Genomic DNA, 21,918 nt, shown 5'->3' on the forward strand with positions numbered 1-21,918 from the left:
ACTAAATGAAAGCTGTTTGTATAGCCTTAGGTTAAGTCATAACTTCTGCTCTCATATCATGTAGATGACACCAGTGTAGCCCCTTAGCTGTGACTTTAACTGTTTTTGGGAGTTTCTCCTGAGAAAACTTTTGCTGCTTGGAAGGGAAAAAATTAATTGAATGTCCTAGTTACCTAAAATCTTGGTCTGGTGCCTGAAGAGATGTCTCTGTGGCTAAGAACACTTGATGCTCTTGTATAGGATCTGGGTTTGGGTCAAACAAAGCACAAACAAAGCAGTTTTAGAGGACCAGTAAGAGAGGATCATACACTCTCTTCTGGCCTCTTTAGGCACTAGTCGTATATATATATATATATATATATATATATATATATATATATATGTGTGTGTGTGTGTGTGTGTGTGTGTGTGTGTGTGTGTGTGTGTGTGTGTGTAGAACATATAACATAAATGCAGGCACTCACACGTTGTTCAGTGTTCCAGATTGTTCAGTATCCCAGACATTTTTGAATGGCTTCTCTGATGTGGTGGCTGAGTATATAGGGAAGGAAGTGGGGCATAAGCATTCTCTTGGTGGGACAGAAGAGTCTGACCTGATAGTCATGGCTCCTGCTGGCTCCACTTCTCCCAGGTTCTCCTGGCCTACTACAGTTCTTGACTGAGGTTCTAGCTTGTGTCACATGGAAGCTGGTGTGTTTGGGACTGTTGGTTCCTGGCAGTCTTCCTGACTATTTTGGCACCTAATGGTGTAATCACTGTGTGTGTCCCAGGAACGCTGGACCTAAGCCCCATTTCATGAAGAGATGCTAGACCGGCTCTGTACACCCAGCCTTTGCCACAAGACTTTCTCATTCATCACTAGGCTGGTATAATGACTCTTGGCTTAACTACTTTCTAATTTACCCACAATCTTCCTGACTTCTAGCTCTACCATTGTGATCATACCACAGGGGGATAAAGAGCTGATTAGAGAAACAAAACTTTGAAGTTCTCCTCTGCCTACTATCTTCAAATGCTATTGATATGGGTTACCCCAAGATGACATATCTTTCTAGATTCCTAAATAAGAGCAAAAGCAGCCATTTATTATCCCTTTATCCTCTCTTTATGTATTAAGATTTATATCCCACCACCCTCCTCATTTTCCTTCCTACCACCTCATAATCCTTGGCTTGGATGAGCTAGTAGTTTCCTCAAGGAGACTTCCTTATCCTGTGACATGTCTCTCTTAATCAAGGGAAACTCTTGGAATCAAGTCCTTTCCATATGTGTAAGGTAGCAAGTGAACTGAAATATTCTTCCATAAGACAATGCATTAGTAAGTCTTGCATAGGTTCTATTTTGGGTATTAGATTCTGAACATTAGCTCCATCCTCTCTCAGTACTAAGGTTGTTTTGTACTTTAAAAAAAAAGCAGAAATAGAACGCAACAGTATTTTCCAAAATATGAAACTGAAGTTATCAGGCAATCAATGTGAACTTTGTTGCAATGGTGACTTATACTATGTGTAGTAAGAGGCCGCTTGTTGGTTCCTGGCCGCCCAGCTATCTTAAACCTGAAATAATCACACAGAAACCATATTAATTAAAACACCGCTTGGCCCATTAGTTCTAGTTTCTTATTGGCTAACTTTTACATATTAATTTAACCCATTTCAAAAGATGTGTATTGCCATATGGCAATGGCTTACTGGGTAATGTTCCCAGCATCTGTCTCAGGCAAAAGATCCATGACTTCTCTAATTTTGCCTTCTTCCTCCCAGCATTCAGTTCAGTTTTCCCTGCCTACCTAAGTTCTGCCTTGCTATAGGTCCGAAGCAGTTTCATTATTCATTAATGATAATCACAGCACACAGAGGGAACTCTCACATTAAATCTGTAACTACTAGCATGGGATAGCTTTTAGTCTTTACTGGTTATTTTACATTGCAAAGTATATAGTTTCTGGTTCATTGATAAGCAAAGACATCTTGCAACTTCAGAGTGTTGTACATTTTGTATTATACATAAGCTCTACCTTTTTGTGTTCTTGTTTCTCTCTTTCCATCTTCATCTTTCTACCTACACAGGCTTTTTGTTCTTGGAAAATAAACTGAGTCCTTTTTCTTGTTTCAGAGGTTTGCTTAATTTTCTTCTCTCTAAACCCCACTCTTTGTATCTCCTCAGTCTGCCTCTTATCTTTAGATCTACCTTAAATGCTGCACTCTCAATCACCTGACTACCCAACCAGAGTATCCATCCCCACTCCAGTTACTATCTACACTGCTCATATTCTTTATTTCCTTTTCTGCATGAGTCACTTGAAAATGTCTTCATGCCCATTGCATATCTATTTCAATAGAATATAATCTTTAAGAGGACAGAGCTATGTCTGTGTTATTCTCAATTATATTCTCTGAGCTGGCACATAAAGATATAAGTACATGGTTGGTGAATATATGAAAGGATAATTGAAGATTATCTTATCTTAGAAATAAAGAATTACTTTTATTAGTATCATTAGCTTACATGAATTAACAACCCTTGCAGAAGTATGGGAATAGGATTCTCAATGTTTTTCTCATATATATTGTGCAATGATGAGAATGGATCATTCCCAATTATTTTGTTCTATTCCGGTGGTAGCAGAAGAATGGTTTCACTGTACTTCCTAAACAGGATAAGAAGTCTTTATTGTTTGTGTTTTTTTTTCTCATTTCTTTTACGCAATTTAGTTGTTTGGTGGATACATGTCAGTTGTTATTGGCCAGCATATTGAGTAGGCCATCATGCTTCCTGAATTAAACTGGGAAGACTTTTTAAGGGAGGCAGAACTGGAAAGGTGGTTGATAGAAGGACATGTAGTTGATTTCTGGAAAGGTGAAGTCATGAGTTGAGGAGCTTCGGTCAGCCATGAAATGTGTGGAATTTTCATTTGTGTAAGAGAGCTTGGGGTCAGTACACAAGGAAAGGGTTCTCATTTCAGGATTAAAATCTCCACAGAGAATGATGAGAGGTGGCAATCCAGTAAGAGGATTGTTCCAGAAACGACTGCTGTGCAACAAACTACCAGACAACTTAGCTGCAGAGGGCAATCATTTTGTTATATTCACACAGGAGGATATGGGTCAGGAAGTCAGTGAGGACTCTTTAGGGAGTGGACTGTATGTGCTCCAGCTGTGAGTACTAGAAGGGCAGAAGAGACTTGATGCGGGGGTCAGATGGAGACTCTTACTTACATGTTAGGTGACCAGATATCACCATGTGACCTCTCTATGAGGCTTGGCTTCTTCTCAGCTTGGTTATCACATTGTGCATGGAACTCGGAGTTTCAAGCATTTTTGTTCCAGCATGGAAGATGGAAGCTGCGTGGCCTCTTATGGCCAGCCTTTCAAAACACTCTCATTTTCTATCATCCTAGTGGTAAGCAGACACAAAGTTCACCAGGATTCAAGAGGACAAACTTCCTCTTGCTGGGAAGACTGTCTACTTGGTCACAGAGGGAGTATCTAAGACATTTGGTGGTTTATTTTGGGATTTTATAAGAATGAAGAAGCAATTGGCAGGAAAAGTTAGGTCCCTGTGTTTGGGAAAAGGAGATAAATTTTGAATCTGCTGTGAATTCAGGTTTCCTTCACTGTGAATTTGTTCTGGAAATCCATGGCTTTCTGAGCAGATTAGAGTTCTTTGGCTTTCTGAGGGAATTTCCTCCCCTTATTCTAATGTGTTCAGGAGCTGAAAGCTGGTCAGAAATCATTGGACCCTGTAACATGAGGGCCTGCTTGTTGTGGGTTTCTGTCCTCCCACCAGCTCCCACAGCCAGTAGGTCCCAAAGAAAATCATACAGAGGTCTACATAAGTTATAAATTGAAATTGGCCCATTAGCTCAGGCTTCTTATTAGCTCTTAAACTTATATTAACCCATTATTCTTATCTATGTTAGCCACATGGCTCAGTACCTTTTTCAGTGGGTTGGCAGGTCACATTCTGCTTCTTCTGTAGTCTGGGCAGGACTGCGAGGAATGGGCTGCTTCCTTCCTAGAATTCTCCTGTTTTCATCGCCCCACCTCTACTTCCTGTCTGGTTGACCCACCTGACTGGCCAATCAGGCTGTTTTTAAAATGCTGTTTTAAATAATCAGCATTTATTTAAAACATGATTGACAGAATACAGACAATTCTCCCACACCAGAACCCCTTGGTGGCCATTATAAACCAGGTAGAAAAACTCCCAGCTATGACAACATGCCCTCTTCTCCAAATGGTTAATTATTAGAGTTTTCCCAAACACAGACCTTTTTTTTTTTTTCAGAGACAGGGTTTCTCTGTGTAACAGCCTTACCTGTCCTGGAACTTGCTGCAGACTAGACTGTCCTCAAAATCACATTCACAGAGATCTGCCTGTCTCTGCCTCCTGGGTTCTTGGATTAAAGGCATGTACCACCACTACCTGGCCAAACGTAGACTTTTTATGGCCAAATTGATGACCCCTTATACACATGGCCTTTTAGTCTTCTCATCTTCACCGTGTCCTAAACCTAGTCAGCATTTTATTGAGCCCATTGCTTTTGGTTATCAGAGAACTGAGGGCTTATTGTGCTGAGTTTATCATACTTTTGCAACCAGCCACCGGGAAGCAGATTGAGATTCCCATTCTCATTTATACTGCCATTAATTTCAGTGTGTTTATAAGAACGAGAAGGAATGGGTATTAACTAATTGCACCTTACAGTCCCATTTTCTTAACAATTCATTTTATTAACACAGCTGATGGAAAATGAAATTAATCTTCATTAAAAAAGGGTGCTAATAGAAAACTGAGAGTAATAAGCATCCAGGAATGAAGTGAAGACTGGCAAACATAGTGTTGCTATTTTGGGAGTTTTATATTAAATTCCCATACAATAATACATCCTGAAGTATACTCATAAATTTTGCCTAGAATTTAGAAACGTGGCAGCTGTATTGGGGCACATTTACAGGAAAATCATGAGCTCAAATGGAATTTGCTGAAGACTATATATCAATTTACCATCAGGACAGACAGTACAATAAACCCAGGGCTCTTCCCATTAATCATGCACTATAGAAGCGGCATCCCCAACAGAACAGAGCTGGGACTGTTACAAAGAGTGTATCGGGAATTTTCATTTGAGATATATAAGGCAATGGTGGGAGTTGAGACAGCAGATATAGTGGCTCACGTTCTTCTATTTCCTTCTAGTTTTAGAAATAAGACATACTGCACTAAATGGGAAAGACCATGAGGCCTCAACCCTATACAAAGAAATACAAGCAATTAAGGAAGGCTGATAGTGGAAGCTGCATGGCCTTTCATGGCCAGCCTTTGAGACCATGTGGTCTCACATCTTCTATCATGCTGCTTGCAAAGACACGAAGTTCAACAGGATTCAAGTGGACAAACTTCCTCTTGACGGGAAGACTGTCTACTTGTTGGTAGAGGGAGCATCTAAGACATTTGACTGTAGTCTTTCTCAGGGAAAAACACACAACTGGCAATCCAAAACTAAATTGTCAACCCTGAAAACATCCATGCACATAGCATTAAACAGACTGAGAAGGTTATATTTAGAATTCCCTCTCTCTTTCTTCACACACACACACACACACACACACACACACACACACACACACACAGGCATGTAGTAACAAATAATGGAAAAAGAGGTCATGAATTTGAAAGGGAGAAAGGAGAGGCATATGGGAAGGTTGGGAGGGAGGAAGGGGAAGGGGGAAATGATGTGATTATATTATAATCTCAGAAATAAATAATAAAAATAATTATGTAATAAGACTTCTGTTAATCAGTATTGTCTTCCTGGCTAGACTGAGAATCACTTAGGTGGCATACCTCTCTGGGCATGTCTATGAGGATGTTCCTGGAGAGTCTAAACTGAGGAAGGAAGACAAACATCCATCACATGAGTTCCCAGGCTACATAAAAGTGGGGGAGGGATCAGAGAAGTCCGATGAACAGCAGTGTTCACCAGCTGATGTCTGCTTCCTGACTCACCTGGCTGTGCGCAAGTCCCTGCCCATGCAGCTGAAGGCCATTACTGCTGCCAAGCCTTCTTTGCCATGACGGACTCTAGTCCCGGTTTCACCTCCCCACCCCAAAGGAACCTTCCCTCCTTCAGGTTACTTTTTGCGAAGCATTTTGTCACAACAAGGAGAAAAGAAACTAACAAAGCAAGTTTTAGAAAGAAGAGGTGAGACAGATCCCCCCAGATCACTACAGAAATGGCATCAATCCAGAAGGGCTATGCTTCCCAAGTTTTGCTATTAATCTTACTCTGTTGTTATTTTGTTTTGGCAAGACCTACCTTTATTATTATTTTTTTTTCTGTTGATAAGAAGCAACTTTACCCCGTTAAGGCTAAAACCAAAGTGTGTGAAAGAAACTCATCTGTTGGGAAGAACAGGAAGCTGGGCTGGTGTCCTGACAATGGGACAGGATGTGGTGGGAAATGCTGGGCGGGGGTCTAACTTGCTTTTGAATCTTGCTTCTAGAGCTTTCTCCTCTGTGCTCTTGAACAAGACACTTCAATAATCTGTGATAAGTAGAATTAGGAAGGATAATCAGTAGCTAGAAAGAGTGATTTAAAAATTGAAATACAATAATTATAAAATTCCCAGCCAAGGATTTTCTAATCAGGAGCTCCGCAAATATAACCGTCCAAGTGGATGCAGGCCGTGATTAAAATAACAAGACCATCCAAGCATTTGAGTGTGTTTAAGCAATGAGTCATTTGCTATTTGTTTTCAGTTCTCTTATTAGCTACAAGGAGATGCTTGTCTGAGTACAGTGGTGGGTATCTCTGTGGAATGACTTAAAGAATCTTGGGTAGAAACAGTGACCTTATTGTCCCTCAGAAACTCTACCCTTCTGAGATCCTGAGAATTCCTCAAAGGCCAAGCTATATGTTACACTACAATTATTTCCAGCAGGAAGAACCTTAAGAGTGTGGGGGAGAGGTGGGATAAAGACAGAGATTATCAACAGGGCGAGCCATGAGATGGCAGAAAGTTTGGCTGAAGAAAGGTGAGGTGCTTCTTAGGAGGCTTCCATAGTTCTCTCATCATAGAACTCAGGGTGGGAGGCCTCATCCCTTCCTCTGTAAGATGGCTGTCTTCAGGCTTCTGTTGATGTGGCAAAACACCATGACCAAATCCAGCTTGTGTGGGGAAGAGTTTATTTCAGTTTATAGCTGAAGTCCACTGTGAATGGAAGTCGGGGCAGGAACTTAAGGCAAGAATCTGGAGGCAGGAACCGATACAGAGCCATGGGAGGATGTTTCTTGTTGTCTTGTTCCTATGGTTTGCACAGTCGGATTACCCACACAATGCAGAACCCTTTGCCCGAGGATGGTACAACCCATAGTGAGCAGGGTCCTTCCATGTCAAATGTTAATCAAGACAATACCACACAGGCTTGCCTACAGGTCAGTCTATGGAGGCATTTTCTCAATTAAGATTCCATTTTTCCAGATATGTCTATGTTTGTGTCAAGTTGACAAAAAGCAACCAGCATAATGGCTTACAAATTTCCCAGTCTCTTTCTGTTTTGTTAGCTGGTTCTCTATGTCCATTTACATACAGCTGGAAGAACAGAAATAGGGAGGAAAAGAATGTATCAGCTCTTTGACCTAGGGTCTCATGGGAGCCTTTGCTTCATGGCAGTTAACATGAATCTCAAGTATCACCTTACCTACTCCTTACTCTAACCTCCACCATTGGTCTTCTTGTGATTCATTCCTTTTGAACTGTGTTGCCTACTGTGGTTGCTACCAGTGACATGTGATTATTCCAATTAATTAAAATTAAACAACTCAAAAAACCTAATTCTTCACACACATACACACACACACACACACACACACACACACACACACACCTCATTTCAGGTGCCCACTTGCTGCACGTGGCAGTGGATATTCTACATGTCAGAATTTCCTTTTAAGAGCAAAAGAGCACCCCTGCCATCATGGGCATTGTGTTGCAAACTCTGCACTAGAAACCCTGTCTTCTGGAGTTATCCTCAGTGACCTGACTTTCAGGGAGTTTATATATTTGCTTAAGTAGAGCAATGTAGTTCTAGGAGAGAGATTTGAGTTTTAATTACACTCAGGTTAATAAATTCATTGCTCCAATCAAAGTAATGGTTTCCCAACATTCCTTCCTGATGGTTTCTCACTCAGGCGGTGAACACGGTTTTATTAAACACCACCCACTTGCTGTGCACTAGTTATATGAGGAATGACTGTGCCTCTGTCTTCAGATCAATAAATCAAATGGAGAAGGGAGGGAGCAAGGAGAAAAGGGAGGGGATGGAGAGAGAGAGAGAGAGAGAGAGAGAGAGAGAGAGAGAGAGAGAGAGAGAGAGAGAAGAAAAACAACAAGCTTGATTAGACTGTAGGGAGAAGACAATCCTTCTTCTTTCCAATTAGACTACTTTCCAATTAGTCCTACTTGGAAAATTACTAGGTAATTACTAGTATAAATTACTAGGTCTTGATAAAATTCTGTACCATTTATATACTAATATTGACATTTATTGAAATTTGCAAACCAGAGAGTCATTGGATTTCAAACTAAACTAAAGCTATATAAAAATAGCATGTCCTGTTCAACTGTAAGAAGAGAAAGCTTTTGATACATGCCAAGCATTGTGCTGACTGCTTTTTCTGCTTTTCCTTGTGTGTTTCACAACGCTCTCCCAACAAGGTCCAGCTGTGCACCTGCTGGAGCGTGAGTGCCAGGAGCAGGGTAAAGACCCAGCTCTGAAGGTGAGCAAGCTGGGCTCAAATCCCAACTCCTCTTCTTACCAGCTTCAGGAGGGCAGAGCGTGGCTTGACTTTGGTTAGCCCTAGTTTTCCTATCTGTAAAATAGAGGACACAGTATCCTTTTCATATGGTTATTGTGAGGACCGAGTTAGACACAGTAAAGTGCTAAGTGTGCTACCTGGCATACCAAGTGTGGATAAAGGGGGAGACATCCCCTCACTCCCGATAGCATCGTGCCTCATGCATACTGTGCCCTCCGCAAGTATCTGTTGAGTCGATGGCTGGCTGGAAGGATGGATGTCACGTTTTCCATTGTTAGCACAGCGTTCTCGGGGAGTGTAGGTGGGCTGAAATAGGGGAGGCCAAAAGAGTCCTATTCAACCTCAAACATCTTTCCACTGGCTCTGGCTGCTGTTTGAAAAGCAAGCATTACTCATTTTTTTTTTTCAGCTCAAGGCCCCTCTCAGAAGCACGTGCCACTTTAGGAAGGAATACACGAAGCTTTTGTGCATCGTGGCTGACCTAGCAACCAAACATTGCATCAATAGCATCAAAGTGGAACTAGCTCTGGTCCAGGATCGAGGGCTTCTGGTCTCTAGGTACAGCTTTGTGCACAGAAAACAGTATCTCATTCCTGGTCTTCAGGACCTCATTTTCCCTACTGCTTACATGGAGGATTAGAGCCGATCTCCGGTACATGGTAGATTCTTTATTTTGTAAGTGGAGCATCAGGCAGCTAAGAATCATGGTAAGGCTTTGTGGGGTGCTTGGATTAGTAAGCCTTAAAAAGCTACAATGAAGGGATTATAGCTTTGGAAGAACGAGGAGCATTTATGGAGATGGTCACGGTTTGCCTGATTAAGAGGACACAGGAAAGGTGATGGTAGTGGACAAGGATCACCATGACAGTTACAGGATGGCTTCACGGTGCTGTTTGATGCTGGCCCGGGTCATAAACATGATGCACGTATTTTACTGGACAGTCACTAACACATGACCACCTGGCGTGAAACTAGTCACCTGCTCGGAACATGATGCCATCCTTATGCCCAAAGCCTTCCTGCACATTGCAGAAAATGCTCCCAGGTATGACTGTGGTGTATGACATGGTGCAGACACGGACAGCCAGAAAGTGGCGGGTGTTGTGATACTGGTTGGTCCCACTGCCAGTAGCAATAAAGATGCTCTTTGTGGCTGTAGGAATTCCAGGGAACAAACTTGGAATCAGCAATTATTGAATACCTTCTGCATGGCAGGCACCTTGAAAAGCTTCTTATGCATGTTAGCTCAAGCAGATATAGGGAATAGGCAGTATGACATTCTCCAAATCACCATCATCATCACCTTCATCATCACCTTCATCATCACCTTCATCATCATATTATCATTATTACCATTATCACCATCATCCCCATCAGGAACTGAGGCTCAAAGAGGAGAGCAGCACAGCTAATAGTTCACCACGAGATTTCTGGCTGCCTAAATTCAGACTTTTTCCAAGTGTGTCATGCAATCTCTAGGCTGTTTCTCAGATATTGCTGTTAAAGTTCAGTGTTCTTTGCCCATGGGCACTGTGGATGGAATTATTGTTCTCATCTTATTGCTATTTTCAGGCATTTTTTCGAACAAACCAATAATCACTACCAGTGCCTCCTGTCGCCATGCACTCTGAGTGAGAACACTTGAAGTCATTAGTTTGTATTCTTCAGCTGTCAGAGACCCAGTTACGTTTTTTTTTTTTTTCAATTGTTGTTGTCGGATTTTTTTTTTTTCTTTGCTACTCCACAGATTGGGAGTTAGAATTTTGTGTTTTCTTCCTGGCTTTTCGGAACCGATGTTGAGGTTTTATTGTGACTCGTTTTGCAGTGTTCTGAAAAGGAAGAATCTGGACACTCTCTGGGTTTCTTACTCAGGCGTTGCAAAGACAGGCACAGACGGCATCAGTGTGCTGTGCCAGATACAACTGGATACAGAGGTGGATGCTGCAGACAGGCTCTGGAGTTTCCTCAATAGTGCCAGTTCAGATGAGGAAATAGTTACATCTCACATACACTCACATGGTCTTATAGACCCCTGAGATGGGGCCTGGAGTGAGATGCTATGAGGTGCTGTGCACTGACAGAGATGAGGATCAATATTGTGTGATCAGCACCCACTGTATGCCATTATCAGGTTCGGAGTCTGTCTTGCCAGAGTTAATTTTGCCAAGAGGAAGATGCAGGCTCCTCTTCCATCTTAGGATAAGTATGGGAGGGTATGTTTGCTTCAGGGCTGTACTGGTCATTCTCTGAGGCCTTACCAATTGAGTGGCTCTAAGAAAGAAGTTCTCAAAACCGGTCTTGGTGTCTTTTTAAATCATCGTTAATCTTTCGTTTCTATTATGAAAATTACCATGTTTTCCAGAATTGATGTCATGTAATTTAAAGTCTAGTATTGAAATAAGCCCACCAGCACATACTGCCCAGTAGAACAGGAAGCTTCCTCCTTGTGCAGCCCCTTTTAGGAGTTAGTCATTGAAGTTTGTGTCTATTATGTCTTCGTTTTCCTCGGCACTCTTGCCACATATCGGAGGACTGGAGGTGCTGTTTATATACCCTTTCTCTGGGTCAAGCTTTGTTTTGCGTAATAAAATCCAGTGTATACAGCAGCAGTATCACAGTGTGCTTTTCTAAGCACACTTACAAAAACTGGCTTTCTAATAAAATAATGTAGAAGTCTATATCCCAGGTGTTCCTGTTTTGATGTTTCTCTGATACATAATAAAGAGATGAAGTTTGAATAGTAAGCAACCTTCCACCTTCTATCCACTAATATCATATAGGCTTCGTTCCAAGAAACAATATGTTTTATAGTGGGATGTTAGCATAATACATTTGTGTTATTAAATGTACTGAGAGTATGATAAGAATCTGCATTCCAATAAAGTAGAAAATGAATTAAAAATGTGGAGCCATGGTCTCACCTTCTGCTGCTTTCCAATCCACATTCTTGCATAGAGAGTGGGGCTCTTGGAAGTGACCATTGCCGGATACAGTCATGAAAAAATGGACTCTAAACATTCTGGAAATTTTCCATATGGGTAAGCCTCGGATGCTGATGTGAACTTAATGGCAGCTCCTAATGTGGCAGGATGCCATTGCTATTGCTCTGACTCAGTACGAATGGGCTCATTTACATCATATGTTCATTAGGCAACCAGTTGAAACTGCCTCTGGCTGGATAAGCAGCAAAGGAATTGGTTAAGAGATCGCAGCCATCTACTGGGATCACTGGGGATAAGAGAGAGAACAAAGAGAAGCCAGCACCACAGATGATCACACGCCAGAGAGCCATCCTGGTGAGCTATTGCTGATGTCATACTGCGCCCCATCTGCAGGACTTGCACGGTCCCTGTTACTGTTAGTGGCAGACATTTCTGCCTAGCACATTGGCCTGGTACCTGGCTGTTGCTCCCACAGTCACCAGGGCGGAAGTCCCCTGCTCTCTGAGTCACTGGCTTCTAATCTGAAGCCTGAGGGTGGGTGGCCTATCTTTGACCAGGTTGTGACCTGTGCCTTGAAAGGGGGAAGATATGAAGATCTGGCTATTTGAATGACTTTAAAGGAAGTGGCTTTGTCTCTCATTGAGCTTTGTGTGGTGGGCAATCTGCCAAGTACAGAAAGGGTTCAGAAGCTGAAGCCATAATTTGACCATACCTAGTCAAGCAATTTCATCCAAAGGCATTCTTTCAAGCCTTTTGTTTTTCTGCTCACTGACATTTTATTTTCTTTAAAATAATTTAATATTGGTGCCCTTTTCAAGAAGGAGAAGAAAAGATAACATTACAATTGCTTATATTATTTTCTTTAATTTCTGTAATCCATACCTGGAGCTAAACCTTCCGCTGAGCCCCTCCCTCCCAGCACCACCTCTTGACCTCACTCACCCTCATGGTAGTTTGGAGCTGTACAGAACTTGCCTCCCAAGAGCACAGCTCTAAACGAGGCCTGGAATGGGCCCATGGGAAGGAAATGTAAAGTAATTATTTAAATAAGGTTTGCACCACATTTTCCTCTCTCATTTGAATTAATAATCAGACCTTGGCATTTCCAGGCACCGAGAATCCCAGTTTGTGGATGTATGACAGTGTGATGCAGAATTCGTGGATCATCCTCAGGAGAAAATGGAGTGGAGTGAATGTAAATGGGGTGCTAGTGACTATTCAAAGGGGACTGGTGGCTCAGTGGTGCGGCTCATAAGGCGTAGAAGCCAGACAGGCCTAGGTGTACTCGGCTGGATGACTATCGGCTCCATTTTTCACTCCATTTCTAATCCTCACTTGAGAAAAGTCAATGATAATTCCTATTGCAGAGGGTTGGTGCAGGAAGTAAATTAATTGATGCAAACTGCCAAGTGAATGTTCAGTCGAAGACAGCTCTTGTTCTAATGACCAACACAGGAGAAGATGCCTCTCTAAAAGTGAATGAGACTCTTGGGGCTGTTTCCAAACTTAATGGAGCAGTTCAATATGGTAGCTGTAGAGAGAATCCCTCTACTGTGGCATAGGTAAGGTGAGCTGAAGGGCTCTCAGGTGTAGTTTCTTTCTTCCCTCCTTGGTTAACTGTGGAATAATGGCTTTCAATAACTTAGGTAACAATTAGTTTCCTGAACTTGGCCACTCCTGCTCTTGATGGCAAAATGTAAACCATGCTGACTGTGCCCAGAATATCAGCACTCATCTGGAAATAGGCACCTGTTTGCCAGGATGGAAGATCCCTGGCCTGTCCAAACAGTAGAAGCTTTAAAATAAATGACAGTCACTATCAGAACCATCGCTCTAATTCCTACCCTCTTTTATGACTTGATTTACCCCATGTGTTGAGTAGGCAGTGGCTGGAAGAAGCTATTAGAGAAGCCTTGGGTGAATCCTTAATGAAGGTGAAATCAGGCCCATAAATCACAGTCTTTAACCTGGACACATCCTCCCCCACTGCTCTATAAACAAATCTAATAAATAAATTTCAATGGGATAGTTATGCCTTGAATAAATGGCAAAGATGGAACTTGCAAAGGTGAGCTTCTCAGAAGGGACACCTCCAGGTCTAGACTAATATCCTTGTCCTAGGAAGACATTTTAATAAAATAAAGAAAGAAACCAAACAGAAACATTTGGTGGAATCTTTTTCCAAATAGGGGAGTCTAATTCTCCTTCCCTCCTTGACTGATAGAGCGAAGAAGACACAAGATATGAGAAGTTTAGTTCGACTGGACACTGATCCTGACTCCTCCTTCCCATCTAGGAAGTGTGCTGTAAGAATTTCTAGGTGCTGGTAGGAGCCAGAAGCAGGTAGAATTCAAGGCCAACCTGGTCTACAAAGCAAGTTCCAGGAGAGCTGGGGCTGTGAAGAGAAACCCTGTCTTGAAAACAAGCAAACACACAAATAAACAAAAAAAGGAAAAGAAAGAAAGATTATGAGTGATCCACTTTAATAGGCCTATCGTAGCTCTGGCTATTTAGGCAGCAGATAGTTTGTCTTATGTAAAAGAGGAGAGATGTCTATCAGGGCACATAGCTCAGGCTTCCTCAAAGCCACACCCAAAGCTGACCAACAGGACTTTGTATCTGGACACTAGTATTTGGTTCTTCTAACAGCCGCGCACTAGGGGATCAGCTTTCTCTTGTCCTTAGATGAATTCCTTTGTGCATTTAACAACTTCTACCACAATACTGCTATTGACTATGGGAATAGGTGTTCATACACCCACGGAATGGGCACCTCAGCAAGATTCAGAGAGGTTGAGGCAAAAGGCCAGAGGGTTTTGAAGGGAGTTTGGTTTGCCTTTTTTTTGTCCACTTGACCTTGACACCTGGTATTAATTCACAGGACATAGTGTGGATTGTGTACTGTTTCCCAGACACAAAGGAAAGCTGAAGAAAAGGCACAATCCGTGCTCCTAAGACGTCTGTGGCCTAGCCCTGCCATGTCATTTCTCCATCCTTTGTGCCCCACCACTTGCTGTATTACTTGGAGTGCTTCCTTCCTAAATTGAGAGAGCTGAGGCAAACCCGGGCACTGTGATAATGAAATCTCACGTTGCGGGCTTTGATTGTCCTTCCCTTCTGGAGCCTCAATATTTCACATTGTTAATAATAATGTGCTTTGTAGGAAAACTTCCTAATTTGAAAATGTTACAGATGGCCTTTTATCAAGAACTGTGGACTGTCAAAGTAAATAGATCTAATTATGAACCATTGTTGTGGAATAGGCCATCTTAAATAACAGAAGTTAGGGTTCTCGGAAATTAAAAAAAAAGACCTTACATTTTAAAAGACTGGCAGAATAACCAGTGGCCTTTGGTCGATTGGTTTTCAACACATTATTCAGCAAATACAGGCGGCAAGATTTCCATGAATACAAGAATCCTTCCAGCATAGGTGGAGATTGCATAGGCTTTTTGAACATAAATGTTTTTGTACCTGTCCACTGAGTCGATGGAGGATTAGGAAATGTCTTAGGGTGGAAGCACTGGAGTATGTTGAGGTTCTTAGCGGGGGGTAGTTGATCCAGAAACATCAGTGTGACCTCAAGTGCCATTAGCCTTTGGAGCTGCTCTGACGGTAAAGACACGAGAGGGCTGATCTTCTCTACAGAAATTCCTTGAGTTGGAGTATCCCTTGTTGTCTTCAATAAACGTCTAGTCCAGAGCAGTATGTGGAGAAGAACAGATGAAGGAACAGCTGAAGAGACCCGTGGCTCTGCTGTAGTGACTCACTGATGCTGCCCCACACCTAAAGGGAGACCTTAAACAGATGTGAATAAATAAAGTGGCTTAGAATGCAGGATTTCTGACTGGAGGCTGGAATTAGTGTTGTATGATTATATATATATATATATATATATATATATATATGTATATATAATCCTATATTCAATAATATCCTATATTCAAGTTTCCTAACATTAAGTTGGACTATGGAGTCACTGTTGCCCAGTTTATTACTAGCCCTGAGTGTGTCAATGTTCAGCCAGCACCTAAACAGAAATCGTTTGAAATCCTGCCTCTTTTGTATTAGATTGGGATGGCTTGAGATGCTCGCTATGCATTTGGGGCTGTCTATTAAATTGGAGTTTTCTGTTGCCAGAGAAACTCACACATGGTCAAGTGTTCTTTACCTATAAAATTCAAGAGTATATATTTACTATTTTCATTGTATTTCTTCAAGAATTTTATATACGCATGCAGTGAAATGTAATCACATTTACATCCCTCATTTCCCCATTTGAGCTCTTCCCAAGTCCCCCCACCCCCAATACATACCTCATACCTCTTCCAACTTTATAACTTTGTCTTTTTGTTTTGTTTTGTCTCTGAGACAGGGTTTTCCTGTGTATCTTTAGAGCATGTCCTTGAACTCACTCTGTAGACCAGGCTGGCCTTGAACTCACACAGGTCTGCATGCCCTTGCCTCCAAGTGCTAGGATTAAAAGTGTGTGGCACCACTGCCTCTCTCTCTCTCTCTCTCTCTCTCTCTCTCTCTCTCTTTCTCTCTCTCATAAGCCACTGAGTTCATTGCATTTGTACATGGGTATAGGGCTGTCCACTGGAACATAAACTTACCAGGGGCCATACCTTCAAAGAACAATTCTCAGTCTCCCCATAGTTATCAATTGCCAGTAGCTCCAGGTTTTTCTTCTGAGGAGAGTACCTCCCACATCTAGGCAGGAAGTTTTGGATGGCTTCATATTGTGCTGGTCTTGTACAGGTAACCGCAGCTACTATGAATTCATGATTGCACTAGGCATGGCATGTTCAGAAGACACCATGTCATAGCTTTCTTCCCCATGCCCCAGATACACATTCTTTTCTGTCTCCTGTTCTACTACGCTCCTTACACTTCAGCTGGGGGAAGGAGGTTGTTTATAAAGTTGTTTAATTTATGACCCAGCACCAAGAATACTTTAAATTAAATTCAACAACTGTCTTATTCTTTGAACTCCTTGATTAAATTAGTTGTGTTTTCTGTTTTCAGAGGGCTATTTGCATAATTATTTTTTTTTAAATCTCTCATTTGGTTTCAAGAGGAAATACACAACTGATGCTTCATTATCCCTCTCCCAATAGTGGATATAAGTGTGTGATGTACAAAGATTCTCACAGTTTAGAAAAGCCTCCTTTCTCCTTCAACCACTCAAGGTAAAATGGTCAAAGATGCAACTCCCACTGACTTCTTGGGAAGTTGGTCCATTGTGAGGCGCTTCTAGTCCATGGTGATTTAAACTGGTTCTATCTTGAGACCCATGCAAGCAGGTCCTGGGATTTGCTTAAGTCCTTTATTCATTTATTTTCTTCTTTTTTAATGTGATGAATATTTGCCTGCATGTAAGTATGTGTATCTTGTGCTTGTCTAGTGCTCACAGAGGCCAGAAGGGAGTGTTGGGTCCCCTAGAACTGTATTTGTTAGAAACTGCCATATGGATGCCGGGAACTGAATACCAGTCCTCAGTGAGAACAGGAAGTGCTCAACCCATCTTTCCAGTCCCCCCGGACTTACCGGAACACATCTTGTGGCAAATCATCCTGACTGCCGTAATGTGTGTTATTTACCAGGGACGATCCGCTACAGTTCCATTGTTCAGAATCAGATCATTGTGGGCCAAGAACATTTCTCATTCTCAAGAGAGGGTTTTTTCTTGCCCTCTTTGAAAGATCAACTACATCCATCTAATGGAAGGATCCAGTTACAATTGTGTAAGGGTACACTTCACTTGGCTGAGAAATTCAGTTTTCCCCCTGTAATACCCTTCTTGGGGACCTTAGGATAAACACTGGATTATGAGACCAGTGACTGGAGAGTAGTAGTCCCCATTTAAAGAAGCTGGTTTAAAAACAAAGAATTTTATAGCTTTAATGAGCTAAGAAAAAGTAACCCTCTCCCACCCCCTGGAACTGGAAACTTGGAAGTGAGATTATTTTAAAGCAATGATGAAATGAAGATCCAGAATAGTCTGCAACTCTCAGTATCATGGGCAGTTTCCAGTGTGCATCTCTAGTTGATCAACTACTCAGCCATTAATTTGTTCACTAATTTCTCAAATATTCTTTAGACATTTCTGCCAGGCAAATTTTTGGCACTAGAGTTAGAAGGTAAATGAGACCTATTTTCCCTTTTCCCCTTTAAAAGTCTAGAAGGAGCCGGACAAATGACTTCAGCAATTGTTTCTCATATGGTCAAAGGTAAAAATTATCTGGTTCCAAATCTGCTATTTTTGAAGAAAACAAAATTCATGTTGATAGTTGGTATGTCTATACCATGCTGTTACAAGCAGCCAGGTAATAAAGTGTAGTACTTGGGCTTTGAGAATCATTCTCCATTTCAGCTTTTGACTTCCAAAGTAGGCAAGTGAACATTTATGAAATTTTCTTCAGGAATCAATACAATCAGAATTCTGGTCAATGGCAAACTTGGTGTCCTTGGTGATATAGAGCCCTATTGTGATTGAGTCTATGTGCTGTGCATTTGATATTTATAGAGGTTTTGTATATATTTATTTCTCATAAAAGCCCTGTCAGTGGTTTGACTAGTCCCAGTTTTTATGGAGAAGATTGAGTTTTGGTGACTGAATTTGATTTTGTCATCTAAGTTAAAGGAACAGCAATTTTAAAGAGAATCCTAAATGGAATGTCTCCTGCCTCTCAGCATGGAGAGTTCGTTCTGCATACCAATGAGAGCCAGCAAAAGGCAAACTGTGAGGACTGAATGTGGATCTGAAAAAGAAGATCACAGTTGTTTTCTCCATAAAGAAAACTTCCTAGGCTGCTCAAGAGGAGGCTGAGGATAGAATAACTTCCCAGCCCATACAGACCTCATCCTCATGCCTGGGATTCATGAACTGAACGTACTAGGTCACAGGATCAAGTGGATTAAGTTTGGTATTCATATCATCTTCAAGTATAGATTATCCAGGAGGGTTCATTGTAATTCTTAAAAGATAAGGCAGAAAGCAAGTGAGATGTATTAAATGACAGAATATCAGAAGGATGTGAAATTGTTGTTAAAAATAGAGAAGAGGATTCAAACCATACAATGTCTGTGCCTCCTACGTTTTGGAAGCTGGCAAGAAAACCAACTCCTAAGAACCCCCAGAAAGCAATGCAGTCTTTAGACCACAGGACTATATTGAACTGTATTCACTATATAGAAATGTCAATGCTCAAATTTTGTTGTTCGTACTCCTCATGTGTGGCAATTTGTTAATGCAGTAGATGGGTATTTGTTGAACCAGAACCATAGTTCTCTGCCTTCAGAGTAGGCTTTGTGAGTGAGAAGAGTAGTTACAGTTTAATCAGCGGTCCATTCACTTACTAATAAACATTTACTAATTACTAATAAACATTTGCATACCTATTTGATGCCAGTTATTTGCTAGTCCCAAGAATAAACAAGATTAAAAAAATTCTTGCCTTTCTGAAGCTAATATTGCAGATGGAAGACAGGGGATAAATACATAAAATTAACAATGTTTCTTAGTAATAAGTGATGGGAAACTATAGGGAGAAGAGATGGGATGTGGTGTGTATACGTGAGTGTGTGTGTTTTTGTATGTGTGTGTGCATATACTCAGTTGTATTGGAGATGGGATCTCCAGGACAAAGTGAGATGGGATCTCCAGGACAAAGTCACTGAGAGGTGATATGGGATAGATAACTGAGAACTCATGCCAGGGAAGAAGGAAGGGGCAACACGGCTTTCTAGGTAGGTGTTGTAAGCATATGTAAAGCAGAGGCTCTGTGTTGAGGGGGTGATATGTTGGTGGACGGTAGACAGTGGTTGGGTGAACATGGACAAAGTCTTCCTTCCAAAGCTCCAGGTTAAGCAAATGAATAGCGGCTCCAGTCCCCTCCGGCCCTGCCCTGGAGCCTTCCTCCTGCTCCTGCAGAAAGCACGTAAGCACGTGGGTTGTTGCCAAAAGCCTGCCTGAGGGAGCCAGAGGGGAGCATCAGGGGCTGCTTCAGTGTTGAGAAGTCATTTTATGGAACAGTCATTTGAATTAATAAGGTGCACGGGGGAAGCTGTGCAGGTAAAGCTAAGTCCCATTTGACATTTCCTTGAATTTTTACTCACAAAACTCTTTCTGTCCTTTATATATATATATATATATATATATATATATATATATATATATATATATATATATATACTACGTAGAGGTTGGGAGTCTGGTTAACTGTCAGGGAACTGGCAGCTGCGTGAGAATGCTCTAAATTCTGCCTGCAGTTCCCAAAGCAATGTGAGAAAACGAAGGATCCTTTTTGCCTCACATTGCTCATGTCTGATCCAATCCCCTTTGCTAACTTTTATCTCAGCATCTTCAGGCAGAGCTCACAACTATAGCACACATACCCCCCAAGTCATTTGCTAGCTCTCTTTAAACAAACAGGGCACACAGAACACTTTATGTGACCAGCAGTGGAGGAAGGGAGGATGCTTTAAGAGGTGGACACATGGAGCTGGAAGGAACCAGACGTAATCAGACAAGGTCAGTTAACTAGCAGGCTAGAGGAGCCCAGGCTAGGCTCACCTGGGTAGTTAGAAATGTCAGTGGTTTTTTTTTTTTTTTCACCCCAAAGATGGAGAAAGAAAAGGAGGGAGGACAGTAGTAGAGCAAAGCCCAGGAGGCAAACATGACTGGCTGCCTGCCAGATTGAGTGACACTGTGCCCATTTTTTTGGGTACAGGCCTTAAGAAATACTAGACTTTTTTGCTTTTGGTGTTTTGAGATGCTCACACTTGAAAGACAGAGCCACATACTGAAAAAGTTGTACCCTTATCAAAAAAAAAAAAAAAGGCCTGTGTAGAGAAGAACCAAGAACCAGCCTCCTGCAGGAACCATCTAAGAAAGGTTCTCTCAGGTCTTGCCAAGTGAGCCCCATTGATAGCTCATAAGGCAGTGATAAAATTTTTTCAGATTTGAAGGAAGACAAAATGGCTGTGGGTGTTTTAAGGAAGTCTTGAGGTAGCTTGTTATACATAGGCAATTTCAAAGAGGTGTAAAATTTAAGTTATCAATTAAAGGGAAGGTTAGGTGTCATTTGTGTGAGAGTATGCTTTCTTATTTCAAATATGATATAAATCATATGATTCAAATGACTCAGTCATTTAGAACTTCACTTTCATAAAAAATGTTTATACATCATCCATACAGTTTCGGTAGTCCGCAGGACCACCTGGCTCTTCACATGGATACAGACTTCAGCTCTGCCAAATGATTAGTTTGATTAGTTTCTCTCTCGTCACTACTTGCTACAGAGTGAAATCCAGAATGAGCTTAGGGATTGATAAGAGAAAGAATAATGGGTTGTCTGTTAGTGGACTTGCATTTTATTCTAGTGACTGCGGATAAAATATAAACCTCTCTAGATTATATTCCTTTTGTGGGGGTGGTAAAACTAGATTAAAATTCTGCCCTTCTTTTTCTAAAAGGAATTCTAACATTACAAAAGAAAGAAGGAAAGAAAAGAAGGAAGGAAGAAAGAAATGAGGGAGGGAAGTAAAAAGAGAAGAGAGGAAGGAAGGCAGGGAGGGAGGAAGGAGAAAAATTGGAAGGAGGAAGGAAGGGAAGGGTGGGGATAAAATACATGGAAAAGTTATCATGTGCCCTGAGGTACTCAAAGAATCTTTGTTGAGTTGATTGTTAGCTGGTGTTACCCACTGCCAACTGCTTGATTAGGTATACACTTCTTTAAGCACAAGGTTTGACACTGGGGCATGAGTTCCAGGAGACGAAAGCCAAAGACTGTAGGAATAGAAAATGCAATGCGGTACGGGCACCATGATTCCTTCCCAATCCATTTTTTCCGTACTTTCATAACCAGTGTAGAGCAACTAAGAGAAACAGTAGCCTGCAAAGATTGGCATCAGTTTATACCAAAGCAGAACTGCCCATGAGCACAGGACTTGGAAGCAGTATACACAAGAATCGCCCAAAATACAAGAGCACAGAAGACATTAGATTTAGCATTGGCGTCATTGGGCAGAAAGTCTATTTACATTTTGTCTTATGAGGTCAGCAAAAACATTTTGAATAGCAAGCACTTGGCTGCCTGCAGTGGGTCTGAAGATATGAAATAAAACACACACTGCAGACCTGACGTC

General features: G+C 41.5%; 1 protein-coding gene across 2 annotated transcripts in view; it reads left to right on the top strand.

The window, feature by feature from the left end:
* The window catches only part of Pde4d (phosphodiesterase 4D), a 1,387,978-nt gene that overhangs the window by 78,646 nt on the left and 1,287,414 nt on the right, over positions 1 to 21,918 (top strand). Inside the window, exon 2 of one of the 2 annotated variants that reach the window (XM_085676942.2) lies at positions 11,975 to 12,120. The exons of the other annotated variant lie outside the window; for it this stretch is intronic. The gene's annotated coding sequence lies outside the window, so the exon portion shown is untranslated. The remainder of the gene's footprint in view (positions 1 to 11,974; positions 12,121 to 21,918) is intronic. 2 annotated transcript variants of the gene reach the window in all.

This window comes from Myodes glareolus, chromosome 15 (assembly GCF_982192425.1).
Source record: "Myodes glareolus chromosome 15, mMyoGla1.1, whole genome shotgun sequence".
Taxonomy (NCBI): Eukaryota; Metazoa; Chordata; class Mammalia; order Rodentia; family Cricetidae; genus Myodes; species Myodes glareolus.